General features: G+C 42.5%; 1 protein-coding gene across 1 annotated transcript in view; it reads right to left on the bottom strand.

Annotated features, from left to right (window-relative positions):
• SHISA6 (shisa family member 6) overlaps nucleotides 1-8,217 on the bottom strand; it is a 429,288-nt gene that overhangs the window by 205,934 nt on the left and 215,137 nt on the right. The gene's annotated exons all lie outside the window — the stretch shown is intronic.

Here is an 8,217-nt window from a genome sequence, read left to right as displayed (position 1 = left end):
TTCCAACCCATAGCAACCCTGTATAGGGTTTTCAAGAAGCAGCTGGTGAGCTTGAACCACCGATCTTGTAGTTTAAACAACTTTGCAATCTGACACATTAGCCCACAGTGCCACACCAGGTCTCCAGATATTATGTATACACACACACACACACACACACACACACACACACACACACAAGGGGGCTTCAAAAAATTTGTGGACAACCAGAGAAAATACTGTAAATTTCCCACAAACTATTAAAATCACCTAGAATGTATTTATATGTGTACTGTATTATGCAAATACTTATTTTTAAAGCCCTCTAGATTATGTATGTAGATGTGCATAGATGTACGAGGGGACTTCAAAAATATGTGTAACGATGTTGTTGAGTGCCACTTGGTTGGATATGACTCATAGTGACCCTCTACATGGTTTTTGAGGCTGCAAATCTCTGTGGAAGCAGAAAGCCTCATCTACATATATATATATTCATGTGTTGCTTAACATTCATGATCTATTCCATGAAATAGGGCGTTCTGTGATTTGGACATTGTGCAAACACCATATTGTACACAAGCAGTCTCAGGATTATGAATGAGTTCCATTCCTGTCTTTAACTTGCATTTGTACATAAGTTTGAACAGTTAGGTATGCTGCATAGATAACATGAGTTCATCAAATATTTTTCTTTGTATACAGTATCTGGTGTACCTTTCTAAGCATAAAGGACATTGAAGAAACACTTCCAGACAGACTAAACATCTTTAACACACTGCTGTTATTGTCATGTGCCACAGAGCCAGTTCCTACTCATAGCAACCCCGTATAGGGTTTCTGAGGTGGTTTAAATCTTCGCAGGAGCAGAAAGTCTCATCGTTCTGGTGGCTGGTAGGCTTGAACTGTGGACCTTATGTTTCTATTTCCAATGCTTATTGTCTAGAGCCACCAATAACATACAATACAGTAATAAGCATAATAGTAATGCTTTGACGCACATTACAAAGTAGTGCCCTTTATTATTATGAATTATTGTATGTTGTTGTTGTTAAGTGCCGTCGAGTCGGTTCCGACTTGTAGCGACCCTGCATAGGGTTTCTGAGGAATGACTGGTGAGTTTGAACTGCTAACCCTGTGGTTTGCAGTCCAGTGCTGGTTGTACAATGTCACACCAGGAGTCTGAACCATTGTATATGTCTCCAATTTTTGGCATAAAAAGCTTTATGGGGGTTGGGACCACAAACATACAAGAGGGCTTCGAAAAATTCATGGAGAAATTTCATTGTCTTTGAATTCCATTTTTCCATGAACTTTTTGAAGCCCCTTCATGTAGGTGACTGGTACTGCCTAAGCAGATGTTATTTGGAGCCTGACTGGACTGTACTGGGATGAAGCATTGGTGCTTCCATGGTAGAATTCTCGTCTGCCATGTGTGAGACTCCATGTGATTCCCATGAAATGTTACCTCATTCTCAGCCACCCCAGGTCCATCAGCAGCAGCCTGTGTGCTGTTATGGATGCTGAACACATTTCAGCCGAGCTTCTAGACAAAAATGAACAAGGAAGAAATGCCTGGCCTTCTACGCCTGAAAATCAGTCAATGAAAACCCAATGCATCACAATGGAATAATGTCAAATCTGCAAGTGACAGCGGTACTGTTACAGAACAGGACAACATTTAATTCCCATGAGGAGGAGTCAGCACAATAGCAGATGACAACATAGAACTAGCCATCCATCCACCAGTTGGGGTTGGGGTGGGGGAAACGAGGGAGGCCAGGTAAAGACTGTGAGGAAAAACCTGATGGAAACAGAGTTAATGTTCATCTGCCCACATTCAAAATGTGATTTTCCAGTAGGCTTGAAATGCAGGCATTGTAAAGAAAGAAAAGGCTTTCTAAATGCTGTCCTGAGACGTATATGTGTGGAAATGGAGAAAACCCAATCTTTTCATGTTACCACAAGAGTGTGTTAAAGAAAAAACTGTACTTTACACAGTTTTTAACAATGTGGGAAACTGCCTCAGTTATAATGTTTTCAAGTCGGACAGAACATGGTCTATGAAATATCATCACAATGCTGAAAGAAATTTAAACCTGCGCATGCAAAAAATAAAAGATGGAAAGAAACCATAGCAGGATTTTGACTATTTATATTTGGATTTGTTACAACATGAGTGCTATTTCTCTTTTTCTTCAACTTTTCTGTAATTTTCAACTTTTTTCTTCTATAAATGATGATGTTGAGTTTTTTACCCACTGGTATTGAGCCAATTTCCACTCAGGGACACCCCAGAGGCTGCAGAGCACAACTACTCCTTTGGGTTATTTTGGTTGTAATCTTTACAGAAGCCTTTACTTCGGCCCTCCTGGATGGATTAGAATACCAACCTTTAGGGTAATGTTGGTGGGAGTGCCATAGAGTCAGTTCTGACTCCTAGTAACCCTGTATAGGGTTTCCAAAGAGTGACAGGTGAGATTAAACCACCAACCCTGTGGTTTACAGTCCAGTGCTTATCCTACAGCGCCACACCAGGAGTCCTGTAGGGTCGATGTTGTTGTTAAGTACCGTTGAATCAGTTCTGACTCATAGCAACCCTTTACAGGGTTTCCAAGGAACAGCTGGTGGGTTTGAACTGTGGACTTTGTGGTTTGCAGTCTAGTGCTGATCCTAGTTAAATGCACATCAGTTACTCCACTCACAGACCTTACAACACAAGTAGGTAAGATCAATTTCTAAGAAAAATTCATGATAAACAGAAAATGTGAATCAAAAAATTTTCTGAATCAGTATCTCGCAACCGTGGGTCCATGTTGAAATCATCTGGGAGCCAAACTCTAGGGATTCTCCTTCAGTTAGTCAGAGTGAAGGCTCAGGCACCCAGGGGAATTTTTCTAGGTGACTGTAATGTGCCACTAGGTAAGAAAACCCCTGTCTCACAGTACAAGTCCCTGGGAGGTACAATGCTTAACATGCTTGGCTCTTCACCAAAACGCTAGAAGTTTGAGTCCTTCCAGAGACCTCTTGGAAGAAAGTCCTCAGAATCTGCTTCCAAAAACCTCAGCCATTGAAAACTTTGTGGCGCATAGTCTTTCTCTAATACAACACAGGGTAGCATGCGTCAGAATTGACTTAATGGGATCTGATTTCTCTTCTTTCTGCCCCAGAGTAACTAGAGAAACAAACTGAGTTCCATATATTCAGATGAGATCAATGAACATTTATTGGGACCCTCTTGGGTGCCAGATTTTTAAGCTCAGCCCTCAACCCCCTTCTTCCTTTGGAGAGAGGAGTCGGCCGCTCAAATCCTCCCTTAATCTTTTAGATTAGCAGCTCTCAATTCAGAAGGTTTCTTAAAATACAGATGGTTGAGGCTCTGCAAGATGGCATGCTTGTGGCTGCCAGGTGCACCAGGGCAAAGACAGGTCATGCCCATGGCCACCAAGAGAGTGAGGGAACACCCTTGTATCCCCTTGCCAACAACATTTAGCATGCATCCTATGCCTCCAAACTGCTGTGTTGATTGACAGGTGCTCATCTCTCTCCTCCCTTGCAGCACTGCTCAGCTTCCTCTCCCAGTCATCTCTCAGTCCACATCTCTATCCTTTCCTCTTAATTCCCAGCTTCCAGCATTAGCACCCTTATTACAAAGCATCTGCTTGTTGCATCTGCCTACTCTGCCATCTTGCCCTGGAAGTCTTATTTTAAAGATTTATAAATGCCGTGGTTTTTTAAATTTTTTTATTTCTACCATTGATATATATAAATGATACAAGTTTAAAATACTTCCTTAAAATCAAATAAATTGTACCTTGTAGCAACAGTAAATAAATTTAAAAAACAGATGGTTGGACTCCATCTGTAGAATTTCTGATTCTGCAGGTCTAGGATGGGGCTCTGCAGGTCTAGGGACTACACTTTGAGAATAGCTCTCTGGGTACCTCAGGAATGTGAGAGAATGTTGTCACTGTGCTTCCTTCACTCTGGAGCAAACTACTTGATTCCCTAGAGAACACAGCTTTTCAGGAGGAACTCTCTTTCCATGAAATACTGTGGTCACAACCTGTAATTTTGTAGAATACAATTATTAGAGCTGAGCACAGAGGTTCTGCCTATATCCCAAGTCATATCATTGTTCCAGAAATTGGACTCGAGTGCCTAGGGGAATCATCTTCATCAAGGGATGAAGGACTGGGGAGGAATGAGGAACAGAGGGTCAGGCTTCCCTGGGAGAGCGAGAACCCTGGTTGGTCAACACATTCACTAGACCCCATCTCCTGCCCCCAACAAAATAAGAGTAAGAAACAAGGCATCAAATCCAAAACCTCATAAATTTTGGTTTCGTTAATTCAGAACTTGGGATACATCCTATAGAATTTAGGCTGGTTTATTTTGGTCCTGCTTATAAATAAAATTTTTGATAAACCAATCAATACTGAGGAAGGTGGTACATACATCTGTGTCTGTGCTGTTTACAAATCGTTCATAACTGTCAGCTGGAACACAGTCCCTCAGGACTAATCACTGGTCTAACGGTTTGGGGATATGCTTGTCTGAAAGGGAACCAAAGTTTATTGATCACTTATTACTATGTGTCATGTAATGAGTTTCAGGCTCTGCACATAAAGTTTCTTTATAAAACATATTCATCACTGTTGCTGTTGCTGTTCATTCCTGTGGAATCGGTTCTGACACATAATGGTACAGTGTAGGGTGTTTCTGAGGAGCAGTGGTGTGTGATTGAACCATTGACCTTGTGGTTAGCAGTCCAGTGCTTAATCTACAGTGCCACACCAAGGCCTCTGACATAATCTTGGTGGGATGCTATAGCACAAGCATTGGACTGCTTACCACAATGTCGGTGGTTCAAATTCACCAGCTGCTCCTTGTAAACCCTATACAGGGTTGCTGTGAGTCAGAACGGAACTGACAATACTTAACACCAATACCATTTCATAGCAAATAGAACTTTACAAAGATCTTTTACATACAGGATTCACGTAAAAGTGTAGTCAACTCTACGTGGCAAGTTGATTTCTTTCTTCACATTTTACTGATGGGAAAATAGAGGCCAAAGATTTGAAATGAGAAGAGGGCTGAGCCAACTCTAGCATCCCAGTCCTCAGACTCCAATTCCCATGTCTGTTCCAATGTGCATGCTTGACTTCATTCATGCCTCAGAAGAACTTTGTATATAGAGTCACTTTGCCAAGTTCATGGAGCAAATTCGTAGTAGATTCTGGCTTCCAGCCAGGTCTTTGTTGTTACTGTTGTTGTTGGGGTCCATCAAGTCAGTTCCTACTCACAGTGACCCTCTGTAGGGTTTCGAGGTTTTAAATCTTTGTTGGAGCAGAAAGCTTCAGCTTGTGGTTTGCAGACCAGGGATAATTCTACAGAACCACCGTGTGCTCTCCAAGTCTGTTGTTGTTGTTAAGTGTCGTTGAGTCAGTTCCGACCCATAGCGACCCTGTATAGGGTTTCCAAAGAGTGGCTTTTGTGCCTGAATTGCTGACCTTTCAATTCAAACTGACCTTGCAGTCCAGCACATTAACCCACTGCCCTGCCTCCAAAGTTCACCATTTTCCCACAATGCTAACTTTAACCTCGCATAATCTGAAATAGTCCAGTGTGACTTTTTACTGAGACTTTAACCAGGGCACAGTAGAAATGCTACACCAGGAAATGTACAAGTCCATAGTTCTTGTTGTTATGTGCCATGGAGTCAGTTCTGACTCATAGCAACCCTGTACAGAGTTTCCGAGGCTGCAAATCTTTGCAGAAACAGAAAGCCTCATCTTTCTCCCAAGGAACAGCTGGTGGTTTTGAACTGCTGACCGTGAGCTTAGCAGCCCGATTCATAACCACCACGGTACCAGAGCTCCTTAAAAGTTCACTAAGAGATACCAATTCATAGACGTTGGAGGTTTGAGATGCAAATCTTCAAGTGCTGAGGTTTTGAGAGGGGAAGAAAAGAATTTGTTGACGGGTAATGAAATGGGATCAAGAGCATTTGCCAGGAATAAAGAATTCTGAGATCAAATCAACTTGGAAAATACTGGGTTCAATAAAATTAAAAGCAGACATGCAAACCAAGCCTTAGGGACCTCTCAGAGACAATGAAAGCAATTCTCCAGGAAGGCTTTATATATTTAAAGGCGCAGGACATATTTGGAAAAGCTGCCAGTCATGAAGTTGAATTAGAGAAGACATACTGGGAGCTCCAGCTTTAAACAGAACAAAGATCCTCAAAGTTGAGCATGCTCAGATTCACTTTATAAGCCCACAGATGGCTGGGCCCCAGTCTCAGAACTTGTGACTTAGATGTCTGGAGTGAGACCTGAACCTTTCATTTCTGACAAGGTGATGCTGAAAATGTTTGTAGATTCACTTCATGAGCCACAGTGTTAGAGAGTAACCAGAGACAGCTAAATCCAGGGCCAATGCTAGGAGGTAACGGTCTGAAATGATCTCCATTCTCTCTATAAGGAGATCTGCTAGCGTAGTGGTTACGAGTTAGAAACTACCAGCTGTTCTATGGGAGAAAGATGGGGTTTTCTGCTCCTAAAAAGTTTTATAGCCTCAGAAACCCTATATAGGGTGTCTCTATGAGTCAATTCCAACCCCATGGCACACCACCATCATACCCTCCTCCTAGTGAGGTACTAAAAAGTCCTGGTGTGATCTGTGGGATAAAGCACTGGACCGCAGGGTCAGTTTGAACCACAAGATCGGCAGTTCAAACTCACCAGCCATTCCATGGAAACCCTATACAGGGTCGCTATGAGTCAGAACTAACTCGACAGCACTTAACAACAGCAGTGTGGTGTTGTAGGATCAGCACTGGACTAGGAACCACAAGGTCACCATTTCAAACCCACCAGTTGCTCCTTGGAAACCTTCTATGAGTCAGAAAAGATTTGACGGTACTCAGTAACAACAAAGCCTCCTCCTACCAGCCATCGGTCAGCATTGTACTGAGGGAGCAGGCATGTTGCTACAATGCTGGAAGCACTGTCGTGACCAGCATGGCCACCCATAGTGGACTCAGTGGACCTTCCAGACTGAAAAAGACTGGAAAGAAACTCTAGTAATCTACTTCAGGAATTCATTTAATGGCAACCCTGTGGATCACACATGAATACTGTCTGATAAAGTGCTGGAAGATATAAAATATACAATGACTACAACAATGGCCTTGAACATCCCAAAGACTGTGAAGCCGGTACAGGATCTAGCAATGTTTAGTTCTGTTGGACATGCAGTATCCATGAATCAGAACCAAATCAGTGGCATCTGAAAATACCAACATACCATCCTGAAGAACAATCAGCTTCATGTGCAGGAAGACAGCATGAAGGGAAATGGAGTTGATCAAAGCAAGGTCTCCTATAGAGGTGGCTGGCCGGGGGTAGGGGGGTGGGGGGGGGATGCCTCCTCTTTGCCTTGGGGATGTGTGGTCTGCAGTGATGAGTGACAGACATAATGTCGTAGTTACCTAGTGCTTCTATGGCAGAAACATGACGAATGAGTGACTTCAAAAACAGAATTTATTTTCTCAAAGTTCTGAAGACTAAATGTCCAAATTAGGTTCTCAGAGGTGACAATTTCTTGTCAGTAGCCCTGGTCAGTAATTCCTTGGTGGCCCTCCCATCATGTCTGTCTTCTCTTCACATGTGTGTGTGTGTCTGTGACCACTCTGCTCTTACAGTGATTACATTAGGATCCACCCTATATATTGGAGGGACTTCAACTGATTCATTCACTTACAATCAACTGATTCATTGAATTACATCGGGTTGCATTATGGAAGGAGATGAACATTAGATTAAGTGCATCCACAGGTACAGATTTTAGGGTCCCAACACATATTTTGGGGGAAAACACTTCAATCCACCAGAAATGGGCATCACAGAATTCGTTTGGCACAACTCATGGAACCATCCCATCCTGGGTCTTCCAAATGCTGTCCAGAGTTTCTACCTATCTGCTGGTTATCAGGAGAGAAGGCCAAGGGCAGTAAGAACTTTGTCCAAATTGCAGTTCCAAAGAAATATCCATATACTTCCAAGAGTTCTAGGCGGATGTAAGCAAGAGCTTGAAATCATTGTCCAGTTGTTCTGTCAAGTAGCATGAGCACACCTAAGTCACCTGGCTTTGCTACTACAAGAGGAGAACCAGTGGATGGTTTTTATCAAGCAGCAATGTGTTTTCTCACAGTTTAGGAGACTAGAAAGC

This window comes from Chrysochloris asiatica, unplaced genomic scaffold (genome assembly GCF_000296735.1).
Source record: "Chrysochloris asiatica unplaced genomic scaffold, ChrAsi1.0 scaffold00054, whole genome shotgun sequence".
Taxonomy (NCBI): domain Eukaryota; kingdom Metazoa; phylum Chordata; class Mammalia; order Afrosoricida; family Chrysochloridae; genus Chrysochloris; species Chrysochloris asiatica.
This window is presented reverse-complemented; position numbering and strand designations above follow the sequence as displayed.